General features: G+C 45.5%; 1 protein-coding gene across 12 annotated transcripts in view; it reads right to left on the reverse strand.

The window, feature by feature from the left end:
* The window catches only part of KDM2B (lysine demethylase 2B), a 118,605-nt gene that overhangs the window by 93,989 nt on the left and 6,051 nt on the right, over window positions 1-18,565 (reverse strand). The window lies entirely within an intron of this gene.

Raw genomic sequence — 18,565 nt, forward strand, 5'->3', positions numbered from 1 at the left:
CCCTTGCCTCTCCTCCCTCACTTTGCTCAGGGTCTCATCCACAAAGCCCCCTGGGGAAGGAGATTCACTGGGCAGGTAGGTGATGGGACTCACAGCCCTACAGGCTGGGGCAAGGGGGCATTAAAGGCCTAGAGCTAGCTGCCCCATCAGTACAATATAGTGGTTGTGCTAGAGAACTCCCTGGCAGTCCAGTGGTTAAGAATCCACCTTGCAATTGCAAGGGATGCAGGTTCAATCCCTGGTTGGGGAACTAAGATCCCATAAGCCAAGGAGCAACTACTGAGCCCATGGACAACTAGAGAATCTGTGTGCCGCAAGGAATGATCCTTCATGATGCAATGAAGATCCTCCATTCTGTAACTAAGACTTGATGCATTAAAAAATGCATCGATGCATTACACTCGATGCATTAAAAAAGATTAAAAATAAATTATATATATATATATATAGTAGGTAAGCTTCCCTGGTGGCTCAGATGGTAAAGAATCCGCCTGCTATGTGGGAGACCTGGGTTTGATCCCTGATCCCTGGGTTGGGAAGATCCCCTGGAGAAGGGAACAGCTACCTATTCCAATCTTCTGGCCTGGAGAAATCCATGGACAGAGGAGACTGGTAGGCTACAGTCCATGGGGTCCCAAAGAGTGACTGAGTGACTTTCACTCACTAAGCTAAGACTTTGTGGGTTTGAACCCCAGCTGGCCCTCAGGCCTCTTAGCATCAGAGTAGCAGTTTCCCCATCTATAACATGGTAGCCAGCCTATAGTGTTGTCGTATGATTTAAATGAGCTAATGCACATGAAAGACTTCTGAGAAGTGTCTGCAAGTAGGAAGTGTTACCTAATTGGCCAATTTCATTTATAATCACAGGTGGAACTACTATATTTAAAATAGACAATCAACAAGGACCTACTGTGTAGCACAAGAAATTCTGCTCAATATTCTGTAATAACCTAAATAGGAAAAGAATTTGAAGAAGAACAGATACTTGTATGTGTATAACTGAATCACTCTGCTGTACACCTGAAACTAACAGAATATTTTAATCAACTACGTGTCATGTCCGACTCTTTGTGACCCAATGGACCATAGCCCTCCAGGATCCTCTGTCCGTGGGATGCCACGCCCTCCTCCAGAGGGATCTTCCCCACTCAACTACACTCTAATAAAAAATTAAAAAAAAATTTTTTTTAATATATATATATAATTACAGGCAGAGAAAGTGAGGTGGTAGGAAATCAGAGTCAGTTAAATCTCTGCCAGTCAGTCTAAAAGGATGGCTAATGGAGAGGGGTGAGGGGTATGAGGGGTGATGAAAATGTTCTAAAATTGACTGTGGTAATGATTGCACAAACTCTGTGGACAGACCACAAACCATCAAATTGTACACTTTAAATAGGTGAATCGTATGGTATGTGACTTATAACTCAGTAAAGATATTATTACACAAAAACACTCAGACACTAAATGACCAACAAAGTTGGTTTTTCTACAATCATCTTTTTTCTCCCAAAAGTCTTCTCTCCACTTAAAACACACATCATAAAAAATATAGAGGGACTTCTCTGGTGGTCCAATAGTTAAGAACCTGCCTGCCAATTGCATGGGACATGGGTTCAGTCCCTGGGTCAGGAAGATCCCACAGGCCTGGGAGCAACTAAGCCCATGGACCATAACTACTGAAGTCCGGGTATTCTAGAGCTGGTGTTCCATAACAAGAAAAGCCACCATAATGAGAAGCCCCAGCACTGATACTAGAGAAAGCCAGGGCACAACAACAAAGGCCCAGTGTAGCCAAAAATAAATCAAATTTTTAAAAAAATGTAGGGACTTCCCTTGTGGTCCAGTGTTTAGGACTCTGCTCTTTCCCTGCAGCAGGCCAGGGTTCCATCCCTAGTTGGGGAACTAAGATCCCACAGACAGCAAGTAAGGGTTCACATGCCGGCAGCCAAAGATTCCGCGTGCAGCAAGGACGCATGCTGCAACTAAGATCAGACACAGCCAAATAAATACAGTAATAAATAAACAATAAATATTTTACAAATAGTGACTAAATAAATAAACAAACGTTGAGCGTTATTCTTATTACTGTCCAGCATTTAACCTATTACTTCACATATAAATGACAGCTGAACTGAAGAAACGACCTGGGGATACCCGGAGGCAGATAAGAGTAACCCTCCTTTCATTGGGCAAGATGACCCTCACACCCCTCCCTCCCAGCCTGGAAAACATGCAGAAGTATTGAACCCCACCTCTACAGACAACCATCACTGAACAAGAAGGATACCCATGGGAAAGTCCTGCTTTTTACTTTTTTGAGCACTAACCAGGCTTTTGAACTGTGGTGTTGGAGAAGACTCTTGAGAGTCCCTTAGACTGCAAGGAGATCAAACCAGGCAATCCTAAAGGAAATCAACCCTGACTATTCATTGGAAGAACTGATGCTGAAGCTGAAGTTCCACCTGATGCGAAGAACTGACTCATTAGAAAAGACCCTGATGCTAGGCGAGATGGAAGGCAGGAGGAGAAGGGGATGACAGAAGACAAGATGGTTGGATGGCATCACTGACTCAATGGACACGAGTCTAAGCAAGCTCCTAGAGACGGTGAAGGACAGGGAAGCCTGGAGTGGTGCAGTCCATGGGATGACAAAGAGTCAGACACGACTGAGTGACTGAACAACAACAAACTAGGCTTCCAGAACCCCCTCTCCCCAACACAATCCCCCGGGCTTCCTGTGCATCCTCACTCCACTCTGATCCTGTCCCCTGTTGACCCACCTCGATCCGCCCCACCCTCAGGCGAAAAAGTAAGCCCAGACTCTGGAGTGGTTAGAACCGCGAGGGGCAGCTGGGGCGGAGGGGCGCCGGAGGGAAGAGGCCCTAGGGTGGGAGGCCAACGGACTGTATCTGGAGCGGTTCTAAGAATAGCGTCCTCAGTGTTCAGGGAGCGCCGTCCGTCCGATGCCCCAGGTGTCCTGCAAGCCGCAGCGGGTGGGTGAGAGGAGATGAAGTGGGAATACAGGGAGGAGCAAAGAAAGTCAGTTCTTTTGGATGCCCGGGCTCTATAAACCCCCAGGGAAACATGAGTGTACCAGTAACCGGATTCAATCCCGCTGCGTTCCAGCCCGCAGGCGGGGATGAGAGATGCAGGAACCTCAGAACATGTCCTGGGGAGGCGAAAGGATACTGAGTGAAGTGACTATAGGCTTAGGCGTCTGACGCAGCTGAGATAAGGGCCAGCTCGAAGCAAGCTGCAGAGGAGGGTAAGTTTTTCTCCACAGATGTATTCCAGACAATAAAGGGCAAAGGAGGCCTACTGGTGGTCCCATGGAGGGGCCCCAGGGTTCCACGGCACGGGTGCGGGGTGATCCCTGGTTGGAGAACTAAGGTCTTGCAAGCCCTACAGCACCGCTAAAATAAAATAATATAAAATAACAGAGATAGACGTCAATAGCTGCTAACATCAGGAAGAGAGAGGGAGAAGGGAGAACCTAACATGCCCCTCCTGAGAGATCTATGAAGCAGTCAGAAAAAAAATGAACTGGTTATGAATGAGCAAGACAGGTTCTGAGTCTGATCAAGCATCTATTAATACAGCTAACTACCAATTTACAGAAATTCCTCTGTCCACGGGGATTCTCCAGGCAAGAATACTGGAGTGGGTTGACATGCCCTCCTCCAGGAGATCTTCCCAATCCAGGGATCGAACCTAGGTCTCCCGAATTGTGGGCGGATTCTGTATCGTCTGAGCCACCAGGGAAGCCCAAGAACACTGGAGTGGGTAGCTTACTCCTTCTCCAGGGGATCTTCCCCACCAGGAATAGAAATGGGGTCTCCTGCATTGCAGGTGGATTCTTTACCAGCTGAGTTACCAGGGATGCCCACAGAGAAGCTACTTCAAGGCAGAGTCCAAGTAATGAAAAATTCTATAGCTCAAACAATCCAACTTCTTCAGACTGGAAAGAGATCAAGGAAGAGACCAGAGATTATGGAAGATTTAAGAGACACCTCAACCAATCACAATGTAAAACCCTTATTTACATTCTGACTCATACAACTGTTTAAAAAAAGAAAGTAACATTTGTGCCATATAGGAAACAACTGGAAATTTGAACAAAGGATATAGATATTTACTCATTTTAAGGAATTTAAAAAACTCCTTAGCTTTTAAAAAACAAACAAAAAAGTTCCTTAGTTCTTAAGGTTCCTAGTTTTTAAAAGACTAGGTGTGAGAGAGCACTCCGTGGCCCGGCAGACCTGTCTCTTGCTTCAACAGTGTTGGGATGGAAAAGACCCAGGAACGCCCCTTCCTCCAGCCTCCAACCACCCTCCAACCTTTCTTCCAGTTACAACCTTAGGAATCAGCCATTCAACTACCCCTGATCTCCAGGACCAGCCAACAACATTTTTAAAAAATGGATTGTGGAGTATTTTCAATTGGGGGAGGGGGGCTGCATTAGGTGACATGTGGGATCTTAGTTCCCTGACCAGAGATTAAACCCGCACCCTCTGTTGTGGAAGCAGAGTCTTAACCACTGGACCACCAGGGAAGTCCCAGCCAACAGCATTTTTTTGATCTTGGCTCTTTATTACCCATCAATCATGAGCTCTCAGATCTGTCAGAATTATTCCACCACAGCCGAGAGTGCTGTCCACCACCTGGTGAACACGCATCTGCAGGCCTCCTATACCTACCTCTCTCTGGGATTCTATTTCGACCACAGTGATGTGCCAGGGTGTGGCTCTGAAGGGCATGGGCCACATTTCCCAGAATTGGCAGAGAAGCTCAAGGGCACCAAGCATCACTTGAAAATGCAAAACCAGTGCAGTGTCCACATCCTCTTACAGAACGTGCAGAAGCCATCCCAAAATGAGTGGGGTAAAAGCCAGGATGCTATGGAAGCTGCCATTCTCATGGAGAAGAAACAGAGCCATGCCCTTTGGATCTGCAAGCCCTGGGTCCTGGCTTCACAGACACCACCTCTGTGACTACCTGCAGAGCCAAATGCCCCTCCTCTAGGCCTCAGTTGCCACATATGTAAAGACAGGAAGAAGTTGATCTTTATATTTTTTTCATTGCCGCAGAACTCTTCCTTCAAACAGATGCTTTGACTAGAGCCAACTACATAAATAAAAACAAGCAGCTCAGGCTGAAGTGGGTAGGGAGAAGGCACTCAGAATTCAGAACTGGATTCTGGGGATTTTCCTTTGAAAACCACTGAGTTAGGTCATTTTTAGGTCCTCTTCCAGGGCTGACACACTGATTTTTAGCCTAGTTTTTTTTGGTGGTGGTGCCGTTTAAAAATTTTAATTTTTATTTTTTGGCTATACCTCATAGCATGTGGGATCTTAATTCCCTGACCAGAGATCAAACCTGTGACCCCTACAGTGAAAGGGCAAAATCCTAACCCCCAGACCTCCAGGGAATTCTCTAGTCTAGTTCTTTTTTTTTTCTTAATTAAGTTTATTTATTCTTAATTGATGGATAATTGCTTTACAATATTGCGTTGGTTTCTGCCGTACATCAACATGAATCAGCCATAGGTATACCTATATCCCCTCCCTCTTGAACCTCCCTCCCCATCCTAGCCTAGTTCTTACTTACATCATATCCCTTAAATGTGAACTGAGGGACTTTCCTGGTGGCCCAGTAGTTAGAGTCCACCTTTCTATGCAGAGGATGTGGGTTAGATCCCTGGTCGGGGAACTAAGATCCCACATGTCTTGGGGCAGCAAAGCCCTTAAACCACAACTAGAAAGAACCCCGAGCACTGCAGTGGGTGATACGCGCGTCACAGCTAAGACCTGACACAGCCAAAAATAAATTAAAAAAAATTTTTTTTAATGTGAACTGAGGGAAGTAGGAGCAAGAGGAAAGAGATGGAGAAGCTCGCCCGAAGGGTCACTGGGGACACTTGAGGCCTGCCAGTCCCTTTCAGTCTGAGCTGGGAGATTAAGCGCCAGGACTCCGTCTTCTCAGGTTCCCAGGCTGGTCTGCTACTGGAGGCAAAGGGGAGTTGGACCTAAGTGCAGGGTCTCCGAGCTGGAAGCTCAGCCCTGGGGAGGAGGCAAGTGGCACAGCTCAGTGCTGAGAAGGGAATGTGGCAGTCCAAGCTCTGGGGAGCACCCCGCAGGAGCAGGTGACAGGGACAAGGTGCCTTTGGAGCCTGTAAGAGATCCACAGCGCTAGAACCCAGGCCCCTGAGGCCAAGGGGTTACAGGAGAAATTTTCCATGTCAGCGTGGTGCTGGAGTTCCTAAGTAGGCCAACAGCTCAGCAACCCCCCTGCCTCTCTCTCTCCTTGCTCCCTCCTCCCTCCTCCTCCTCCCTCCCAGTCTCACTGGTTCTCTGCGCTCACAGGCTTCACCCACATCCAACAAATTCCAGCTGCAGAAATTAATCCGTGGCCCTATGGCCCTTGCTTTGAAGGCTCCATCAGTCAGTTCCAAGAGCCATGGGCTCAGAGCTGGGAGTAGGCTGTGGAAAGTCACCTTGAAGGCTAATATAAAGCATGCACGGGCACTGACCCCAACTCCCCCGAGCCCGCTCTTCAGAGAGTGCATGCAAGTGTCTTGTATCATGGTTCTGGAACCTTCTCTACCATCCTCAAGTTTCTGGTTTGTTATTCTGCTCCTTAGGAGTATCTCCTCATCCAACTCATAAAGGCAGTGTTTATTAGCAAGAGCACCAGTCATGGTTCAAATCCTGCTCCTCTGTTTCCCAGCAGTGAGGCCTTAAGTAAATCCTTGACCCTTTCTGGGCTTCAGTTGCCTCACCTGCAAAGTAGAGATAATAGGACCTGCCTAGTGGCCCAACAAAATTATTGGAAGCACTTTTTAAACCTAAAAGCAGGGGTTCTAGTAAGGATGCTGTCCCAAATTGAAGATGCAAGGGTACAGGAAAGAGAGCCCAGGGCTGAGTCATTGCACAACTTGAGAAACGGGTTCAGTTTTCCTCTTTGTAAAATAAGAGGATGCTCTCAAAGGTCCGCAGGCTTTCCCTAAGCACCAATATCTTCTGACTTCCTCACCTTTGCACTTTTTAAGATGATTCCCAAGACAGATCCGGTGCCAGGTTGTCCTCTGTGCCCTGGGCTCAGGACTCTGAGCCTTGGGACTTCGCTGGTGGTCCAGTGGCTAAGACTCCACGATTCCCACACAGGGGGCCCAGTTTCCATCCCTGGTCAGGGAACTAGATCCTACATGCCACAACTAAGAGTTCACATGCCGCAACTAAGACTCGGTACAGCCAAATAAATAAATAAAAATAAATATTTTTTAAAAACACTCTGACCCTCAGAGAGAGGGGCATAAGAAGATACAAAACAGACTAACAAACCAGAGTTGAAACCAATCAGGCAAGAAAATCCAAAAGACACCAAGCCAACAACAACAAAGCATTCAGGATGAGAAGACACCGAGTACCATGCAGAAATTAACAGGACAGCTCTGTGGTCAGACAAATACGGGCACAAAGCTCAGCTCTTCCACACACTAGCTATTTGACTGTGGACAAGTTGCTCTGAGCCTCGGTTTTGACATCTATAAAATGGGGGTAGTAATAAATAGGATTTCGTGTGATCAGACAAAAAGCTATAGTAAAGATCCTTGGCTTATAACAAGATCTCAGTGAACAGGAGTTAATGCAAACAGTGGGCAGAAGCAAATACAATTTCCCTAGGCCCCTAGCAGCATCAAGAGTTTGATTTTAGGGATGTTCCCTGGCTATCCAGTGGTTGGGACTCTGTGCTTCCACTCCAGGGGGCCTGGGTTTGATCCCTGGTTGGGGAATTAAGACCCCACATGCCATGCAGTGGAGCAAAAAGAAAAAATTTTTGATTTTAGAGCCTAGATTTTAGGGAAAATGGAAACAGAACAAATCAATGAGGTAGGTGTTTCGCTTGGAGAGAAAACATACCTGAGAACATAAATGAACCCTTCTGAAACCCTCCTCACTTGGGATCCTCAGCACTCCTGGCCTCATGCACCCTTCTCTCCTAGCACTTCTATCTGTCCTGCCACCCCTACCTATCTGTCCAGCCTTAATGTCACTCCTGAGCTCAAATTCAATGTGGCCAGAACCGAACTCATCTACATCCCAACCCGAATCGATGTTTCCTCTTGGGTTCTGTTACAAGCATCATTTCCCAATTGCTGACATTCAAACCTACATTTGAATCTGATGTGCCATCTACTTGGGCGACTCGCAAGTAACTTCTCTCCAGGTTTCAGTTTTCCCCTCCCGTGAAATGGGAAAGCGAGACTACAAGAATTCGAAAAAGTCATCCAGGATTTAAAATATTTTCAATTTTTATTTTACTGTTATTATTCCTTTTTTTGACCACACCACACAGCTTGTAGGATCTCAGTTCCCTGACCAGGAATTGAACACGGGTCCCAGGCAGTGGAAGCAAGCAGTCCTAACCACTGGACCACCAGGGAAGTCCCTAAAGTCTATGCTTTTAAACCAACTTTAAAAAGGTCTACACGTACCCTAGATCCTGTGCTTTGCAACAAGAGAAGCCACTGAATGAAAATCTCAAGAACCAAAACTAGAGAACAGTCCCTGCTCACCACAAGTAGAGAAAGTCCGTGGACAGCAACGAAGACCCAGCACAGCCAAAAATAAATTAATTAAAGTAAATAATAAATTTAAAAAAAATTTTTAAGTTCTAGGAAGAGTGGAGGGATAAATCAGGAGTATTCAATTAATAAACTACTATACATAGGACTGACGTTGAAGCTGAAACTCCAATACTTTGGCCACCTCATGTGAAGAGTTGACTCATTGGGAAAGACCCTAATGCTAGGGTTGGGGGCAGGAGGAGAAGGGGACAACAGAGGATGAGATGGTTGGATGGCATCACCAACTCGACGGACATGGGTTTGGGTGGACTCCGGGAGCTGGTGATGGACAGGGAGGCCTGGCGTGCTGCGATTCATGGGGTCGCAAAGAGTTGGACACGACTGAGCGAATGAACTGAACTGAACTGAATACATAAAATAGTAAGCAAAAAGGATTTACTGCATAACAGGAGAACTATATCCAATATCTTATAATAACCTATAAATGGAAAATAATGAGAAAAGATATGTATATGAAACACTTTGTTACATACATGAAACTAATACAATATTTTAAGTTAACTCTACTTCAAGTTAAAAAATTAATAATTAGTTGGGAATTTCCTGGCAGTCCAGCAGTTAGGACTTGATGCTTCTACTACAAGGGCACAGGGTCGATCCCAGATAGGGGAAGTGAGATCCAGCATGCTGCGCGCACGCACACACACACACACACACACACACACACACACACACACACGATAAAAATAAGGTCTGAGGACAAATCAGCCACCTTTGATTTCTAGAGTGAGAATGTAGTCTCCCTAAACACAGCCAGTCAAGGGTAGAGTGAGGGCCAGACACAACAAAGACATCCAGTAAATTTGTGAGTGAAGAAGAAATGGAGGAGGGTTAGGGTAGAGTAGTAAGTCATAAAGCAAAAGCCTGAGCTTGGGGTACCTCCCTGGAGGTCTCCCCACTCCCATTGCAGGGGGCCCAGCCGGGTTCCATTCCTGGTCAAAGAACTAGATCCCACCCACCGCAACTAAGACCCGGCACAGCCAAATGAATAAATATTTTTTAAAAAGCACAAGTTTGAGAAATACCCTGGACTGGGTTCGGATCCTGTCTCCACTGCCCACTAGCTGTGTGAGCAGCTCCCTCTGAGTCTCGGATCCCCCATCCAGAAAAGTGAACAACAGCACTTAATTTCCGATTATTAGTGAGGACAAAATGAGGTCACATGGTAAACACACAGTAAAAGATAGGTGAGTATTACTCTAATGGTATGAACAAATAAATACTGAAAGAAGTGATCTGTCATGAAGATTTTTTAAGAAAAATGGCCAAAGAAAGCATTGGTTGGCTTGGGTACCCTCATTAGAGAGAAATACAATGAAGAGACAATATGCTGCTGCTGCTGCTGCTAAGTCGCTTCAGTCATGTCCAACTCGGTGAGACCCCATAGACGGCAGCCCACCAGGCTCCCTGGGATTCTCCAGGCAAGAACACTGGAGTGGGTTGCCATTTCCTTCTCCAGTGCATGAAAGTGAAAAGTGAAAGTGAAGTCGCTCAGTCGTGTCCAACTCTTCTCGACCCCATGGACTGCAGCCCACCAGGCTTCTCCGTCCATGGGATTTTCCAGGCAAGAGTACCGGAGTGGGGTGCCATTGCCTTCTCTCCCCATAGCCGTGGGTCCTCCCATCTTCGGTGATGTAAGTCCAGACAAGGAGTGGAGACCCTGCACTTTCTGGGTACATGTTCTCAAGGGGTTTAAAGCATCTTCAGAGACAACAAGAGAAATCTCTTCCCCAGTCTCCCTATCCCCTCAACTCCTAAACCATAGATGCGAAAATATCCCAGTCTTCTTAACATGAACTATCCAGAACAGCAATCCTGGGAGTGGGGGACACAGATTAGAGCATCAGACAGATCAGACAAATGCAGTCCCTTGTTTCCCAACAAAGTAACCTGATTCAGTGCTATGGAAAAAGAGTGATTTTTCAATAATGGTACTGGGTCAACTGGATATCTATATTCAGTTCAGTTCAGTCACTCAGTTGTGTCCGACTCTTTGTGACCCCACGAACCTCAGAACTCCAGGCCACCCTGTCCATCACCAACTGCCGGAGTCCACCCAAACCCATGTCCATTGAGTCAGTGATGCCACCCAACCATCTCATCCTCTGTCGTCCCCTTCTCCTCCTGCCCTCAATCTTTCCCAGCATCAGGGTCTTTTCAAATGAGTCAGCTCTTCGCATCAGGTGGCCAAAGTATTGGAGTTTCAGCTTCAACATATAGGGAAAAAAAAAGATCTTGACCCCATCTCATACCAAACACAAAAATCAACTCCAGATGGACTACATGTAAGAATTGAAACAATAAAACTTTTGGAGAAAAACATGAATATCTTTGTGACCTTACACTATGCAAAATTTTCTTAAAATGAAAAGACACAATGTGAACTAATGGACTAGGAAGAGCTAAATGGTCTATGTTAAAATTAAAACTGCCTGTTCATTCAAAGACATCTCTTTTTTAAAATTTATTCTTAATTGAAGGATAATTCCTTTACAATATTGTGTTGGTTTCTGCCATACATCAGCATGAATCAGCTATAGGTACACATATGTCCCCTCCCTCTAAGACATCTTTAAGAGGACAACAAGGCAACCCACAAAGTAGGAGACTAACATCCAGAATACAGAAAGAACCTTTATATTATCAGCTGAATTGTGTCCCCTAAAATTTATATGTTGAAGTTCTAACCCCCAGTAACTCAATATGTAACCATATTTGGAGATAAAGTCTTTAAAGAGGATATTAAGTTTAAAAGGAGGTCTTTGGTGGTGGTTTAATCACTCAGTCACATCCAACTCTTTGCAACCCCATGGACTGTAGCCTGCCATGCTCCTGTTTCCATGGGATTTCCCAGGCAAGAATACTGGAGTGGGTTGCCATTTCCTTCTCTGGGGGATCTTCCCGACCCAGGGATCAAACCCAGGTCTCCTACAAGCAGGTGGATTTTTTAACCAATTGAGAGCACGGCCCCTACTCCAGTAAGACTGGTGTTCTCTTAAGACACATACATACAGATACATACATACAGAGGGAAGACCATGTGAAGACAAAGGGAGAAGATGGCCATCTAAAAGCCAAGAACGGAGACCTTCAAAGAAACTAACCCTGTTGCTGCTGCTGCTAAGTCGCTTCAGTCGTGTCCGACTCTGCACGACCCCAGAGACGGCAGCCCAACAGGCTCCACCATCCCTGGGATTCTCCAAGCAAGAACACTGGAGTGGGTTGCCATTTCCTTCTCCAATGCATGAGAGTGAAAAGTGAAAGTGAAGTCGCTCAGTCGTCTCCGACTCCTAGTGACCCCATGGACTGCAGCCTACCAGGCTCCTCCATCCATGGGATTTTCCAGGCAAGAGTACTGGAGTGGGGTGCCATTGCCTTCTCAGAACTAACCCTGGTGACACCTTGATCTTGAACTTCCAATTTCAGATTTACGAGAAAATTAATTTCTGTTGTTTAAGTCACCCATTCTGTGATACTTTGCTATGTTTGGCCATAGCAAACTGATACACCTCACAATCAACAAGAGACAATATTTATCATAAATAAAATGAAAAGACAACTTACAGACTTGGAGAAAATATTCACAAATGATGCAACCAGCAAGGGCTTAATTTCCAAAATATACAGTTCATTCAACTCAGTATCAGAAAAACAAACAACCCAATCTAAAAATGAGCAAAGACCTAAATAGACCTTTCTTCAAAGAAGATGTACAGATGGCAACAGGCACATGAAAAGATGCTCAATATTGCTAATTACGAGAGAAATTCAAATCACAACTACAATGAGGTATCACTCCACACCAGTCAAAATGGCCATCACCAAAAAGTCTACAAATAATAAATGCTAGAGAGGATGTGGAGAAAAGGGAACCCTCCTACACTGCTGGTGGGAATGTAAATTGGTGCAACCACTGTGGAGAATGGTATAGAGTTCCTTAAAAAACAAAAAATAGAGTTACCGTATGATCCAGCAATCCCACTCCTGGGCATATATCCAGAAAAAAAAATTCTATTTAGAAAATATACATGCACCCCAATGTTCATAACAGCACTATTTACAAGAGCTAAGACACAAAAGCAGTAGATGAATGGATAAAGGTATGGTATATACATATATATATATATATGCAACAGAATATTACTCAATCATAAAAAAAGAATGAAATACTGCCATTTGCAGCAACATGAATGGACCTATTATTATGCTAAATGAAGTAAGTCAGACAAAGACAAATATTATATGATATCACTTACACGTGGAATCTAAAAAAATGATACAAATTAACTTATTTATAAAACAGAAACGGACTCACAGACATAGAAAACAATCTTATGCTTACCAAAGGGTAAGGGGAGGGGAGGGAATAAATGAGGAATTTGCGATTAACAGATACACACTATGTAAAATAGATAAACAAGCACCCCTATTGTCCAGCACAGGGAACTATATTCAGTAACAGAATCACTTTGCTGCACACATGACAAACACGACATTGTAAATCAACTACACTTGAATAAAAAAATATGTTTTTAAATAAGAGATAGTCTTTATAATAATGGAAAAAAGACTCGATCAATCAGTTCACAAAAGAAGATCTCCAAATAGCCAATACATGTAATGAAATGGAGCTCAGTTTCACGAGTCATTAGTAAAACGCCAACTGAAACGCAGTGAAATAGAACGATACTCTCATCAGCATGGAGGCATGACTACAATGAAAACCATGAACACGCCAACTCTTGGTGAGGTTGTGGAGCCAGCAGAACCAGAACAATCCCTCTAGATAATTATTGGACACTGTTTACTAAAACTGAACATACATGCTAACTCTCTGACCCAAGCAATTCTGCTCTTAAGTATATACCCAATGGAAATGTACCCATCTGTTCACCAATCATGCCTAGAATGTTCATCACAGCACCATGCACACAGCCTTAAACTGGCAGTCACCCAAGTGCCCACTAAGAGAATGAATAAATCAATTGGGAAATAATCAAGCAAGCTGCTGCTGCTGCTGCTGCTAAGTCGCTTCAGTCGTGTCCGACTCTGTGCGACCCCATAGACGGCAGCCACCAGGCTCCGCCATCCCTAGGATTCTCCAGGCAAGAATGCTGGAGTGGGTTGCCATTTCCTTCTCCACTGCATGAAAGTGAAAAGTGAAAGTGAAGTCGCTCAGTCGTGTCCGACTCTTAGCGACCCCATGGACTGCAGCCTACCAGGCTCCTCCATCCATGGGATTTTCCAGGCAAGAGTACTGGAGTGGGGTGCCATTGCCTTCTCCAATCAAGCAAGCAGGCAGGTTCAATTGTTAAAGTCACACAAATTTAAACTACTGTGAACTTCTCTGTATGTATATTCAGTTCAGTTCAGTTCAGTCGCTCAGTCGTGTCCGACTCTTTGTGACCCCATGAACTGCAGCACACCAGGCCTCCCTGTCCATCACTAACTCCCGGAGTTTACCCAAACTCATGTCCATCGAGTTGGTGATGCCATCCAGACATCTAATCCTCTATTGTCCCCTTCTCCTCCTGCCCCCAATCCCTCCCAGCATCAGGGTCTTTTCCAATGAGTCAACTCTTCACATGAGATGGCCAAAGTATTGGAGTTTCAGCTTCAACATCAGTCCTTCCAATGAACACCCAGGACTGATAGACTTCAATAAAAAGCTTCTATTTTAAGCATACAGTGTCAAAGAAATGAAAAGTACCACTTTTTATTTCTGTTCTTTAGAGGTGAGGAACTGTAAACAGAGGCTAGGTGCCTGTCTTCCCAGTGGGTAGATAAACAGGGCTGAGGGGAAAAAAAGCCCAATCTCAGGAGATTAGAGAAGAGTCTGGAGCCCCAAGTTGTGACCTGAGAGCTGGTCATGCACCAACCCGCTTCTCCCAAGAGACAGGGCCTGGGGAGGGGGCAAGTGGCTGGAAGACAGGCTGAGATGGCCCACTAACTCAAAAGGGACGGTCCAGCCGCCCCTATACTCTGCCCTCCACAGCAGACCTCCCAGTTGTGGGAATTCCCTGGCAGTCTAGTGGTTAGGACTCCACGCTCTCACTGCATAGGACCAGGGCTCAATCTCTGGTTGGGCAACCAGTATCCCGCAAGCAGCACAACCAAAAACAAACAAAAACCTTCCATTTTTGTTAAGGGCCTGGTCACGTCACCAGCAACCCTGGGAAGTCACTTCTTCCCCTCTCAGTTCACGTGGTTCTGCTTGGGTGGACCCCACCAGTAGCTCTGGGCGAGGGGTTGTGCTCCCTATTTTTCTTGCCACATGGGGAGAAACTTGACAGAGAATGAAGCAGAAAGAGGAAACAAAAAAAAAGGGAAGCAGAAATGAAAAAATAAGAACCGAGTTCTTGAGATCTTCTTGGGGCATCTAGATCTAGCTATGCCTAAGGTCACATCCTGAACTTTTTACGTAAACCACTGAATTCTGTTTTGCTTAGGGCAGATTGAATTACATTTGTCACTTATGTCACTGTGACAAATGTTCCCCATCGCCACTCTCCAGAAGCCTGCGTGCACTCCCAGAGACTAAAATGGGCATTATCATACCCCCTGCCAACTGCCATCGCAGGCATCCCTCAGTGTCAGAACTTCTGGACTTCTACAAAGCACATTCATATTCTCCAATCCATTCAATCATCACCAGAGACATGGGCTGCAGGTATTACTCCTCCCCCCTTCCCCACCCCCCTTTTTTTGGCTACATCGTGCAGCATGCAGGATCTTAGTTCCCTGATCAGGGATTGAACCCATGCCTCCAGCATTGGGACTGTGGAATCTTAACCACAGGAACACCAGGGAGGTGCCACTATTCCCACTTTCTTTGCCATCCTAAGCTTTTCGAGAGCTGGCAAGGAAATTGAATCCTGCTCTCACCATGAGAAGAATGAGGCTCAAAGAAAGAAGAGGCAGCCTACATACAACCAGAACAAATAACAAAACTACAGAGGGCTTCCCACATAGCTCAGCTGGTACAGAATCCACCTGCAATGCAGGAGATCCCAGTTCAATCTCTGGGTGGGGAAGATTTCCCTGGAAAAGGGATAGGCTACCCACTCCAGTATTCTTGGGCTTCCCTCATGGCTCAGACGGTAAAGAATCTGCCTGCAATGTGGGAAACCTGCGTTCGACCCCCGGGTTGGGAAGATCCCCTGGAGAAGGGAAAGGCTACCCACTCCAGTATTCTGGCCTGGAGAATTCCACGGACTGTATAGTCCATGGGGTCGCAAAGAGTCGGACACAACTGAGCGACTTTCACTTTCACAGAGGGCTTGGAAATTTTTCAAAAGGGCAAAGAGCAATATTACTCAGACTGTGATGTTGATGTCTGAACCCCAGATTTGAGAATCTGGTTTTAATCCTTACCATAAAGATAATCTCATCAGATCCACATCTTTCCATTAGAATAATAATAGGGACCATTTATTGAGACCCCCCCCACCCTCACCCCAGTCAATCAGCTAAGCATTCATTCATTTTCTTATAGGATCCTTATTTGAGGCAGATTCTGCTATTAGGTCCATTTCACAGCTGAGGAAAGCGAGGCTTAAGCAGGTGAAGTAGCTTGCCCCAAATGACTCAGTCAAAAAGCAGAGCTGAGCCTCAACAACAAAGGTTGGGACTGGGCAGAGGCATCAGAGAGAGTGACATGTGCCAAGACTTGATTTATGGGGTCCATCGCCCCATCTTCTGCTCACTGCTGGAAGGTTGCCTCCTTCCACTCTGACATCCACTTCCTTCACTGTTTCTAGAATCCAGCTTAAAAAAAAATCTCTCCTGAGCAAATCCTCATCAATTAACTGAGATCCTTCTGTCAACAGCACTATCTCCTTATAGCCAACTGGTCCTCTCTTCTTTTTTTTGGTGGGGGGAGCTGCAGGCATGTAGGATTTTAGTTCCCTGATCAAGGATTGAGCCTGCGCCTTCTTCAATGGAAGGCAGAAGGCAGATTCTTAGCCAATGGACCATCAGAGAAGTCCTAGTCTTCTTTCCTGCATTAACACACCTCTAGGTCAATAACTCAAGCTGGATCATCTGCACACCCCCCGGTCAGCTGCCTGCATCCTCCACACGGCCACCAGAGTCAGCTTTGACAGAACTTAGATCACATTACTTCACACTCACCAGGATGGCTAGCATCAAAAAGACAGACAATAACAAGTGTGGGCAAGGAAGGCAAAGAAATTAAAACCCTTGTGTGTTGCTAACGGGAATTTAAAATGGCACAGCTGAAAAAAAAAAAAGGGAGCAGCTACTTTAGAAACAGTCTGACAGTGCCTCCGGAGATTAAATGTAGTTACCTCATGACCCAACAATTCCCCTCCTACGGATCTACCCCGAAGAAGTGCAAATGTCTGTTCACACTAACACATGTACACTTGTACATGAATAGTCATAGTATCATTATTCACAAAAGCCAAGAAGCAGAAACAACCAAAATGTCTATCAACTGACGTATGGGTAAACAAAATGTGGTCTATTCATATAATGGGATGCTATTCATCCATAAAAAGAAGCAAAGTACTGAGACATGTTACTACATGGATGAACCTCAAAAACATGAGGCCAAATGAAAGAAGCCACATACAAAGGACCACATATTATGATTCCACTTATACGAAATGTCCAGAATAGACAAACCCACAGAGGCAAAAAAGTGGATTAGTGGTTGTCAGGGGATGGAGGGAAAGGGGAATTGGGAGGTACAGAGTTTACTTTGGGGGTAATGAAAATGTTCTGGAATTAGTGGTTAACGATTGCATAACACTGTAAATATATGAAGAACCACTGTGGGAATCCCTGGCTGTCCAGCAGTTAGGACTTGGCGCTTTCGCTGCTGCAGCCAGGGTTCAATCCCTGGTCAGGAAACTAAGATCCCATAAGCCCTGGGATGCAGCCAAAAAAAAAAAAAGAGAGAGCCACTGAATTGCACGCTTTAAAATGGTTAAAAGGTGAATTTTATGGTATATGAAATCTCTCAATTTTAAAAATGTTTTTAATTCCCTCTCCCAAGAAACTAATCAGATCACAAAGCTACCCCCTCACCACACTTTAAAATTCCCCAAGGGCCTCCCCATTATACCAGAAGACAAACCCAGATTCCCTACCAGGGCCTAGAGGGCCCGCTGTGGGCCTGGCCCTGAGACCTCTCCCACCTCTCCTCACTCCTCCCAATCTTCCCCCACCCTCTGCCCTTGTTTATCCCTCCATCTAGAATGTTCTTTCCCACAGTTAGTTTCTCCTCAGTCAGGTCTCTGTCCAAATGTCCTCATCACCTCCACCCAGAGGCCCTCCCTGACTACCTCCATCTAAAATAAACATAGCTCCAACAACCTCCATCCCATTAACGTTGCTTTAACACATCTTCTGAAAAACCCCATCACCTTCTGACAAGATATAAATTTTTAAAAACAGTTTACTTCTTCTTTGCCTGTCACTACAACCAAGAGGGCAGCACTCTTGTCTGTCCTGTTCACAGCTCTAAATTTGCCTGCCATGTACGAGTTACTTGAGAATCACTTCTGGAAAGAATGGATGTATCGAACAACTTCCTGTAAAATGTGAAAGGCCGCCCGCTACTTGGTCACAAGTCCAGGACACTCAGTGATCAGCCAAGCTCTGCAGGTGCCCAGGGCCAAGCCCCGCCCTAGACCTGTCTGGAACCCAGAGGAAGTAGTAAAGAATGATCCCTCCCCCTTGGAAGTTCTCAAAGTCTTTCAGGGGTCACACAGCACCCAATGTTTACCCAGCAACCCACAAACAAACACCAGGAGAGGTCTAAGATTGCCTTGCTGACACTCAAGCTGGAGGCTGGGGTCCAAATCGGCCTCATAAAACTGCACTGGCAAACACTCGGTAATATAGCTTCTTAGGGCTCTGCAATCCAACCTGTTCTCCAGAGTGAGACGG

This window comes from Giraffa tippelskirchi, chromosome 11 (assembly GCF_054371585.1).
Source record: "Giraffa tippelskirchi isolate mGirTip1 chromosome 11, T2T-mGirTip1v1.2.pri, whole genome shotgun sequence".
In the NCBI taxonomy this organism is placed as follows: domain Eukaryota; kingdom Metazoa; phylum Chordata; class Mammalia; order Artiodactyla; family Giraffidae; genus Giraffa; species Giraffa tippelskirchi.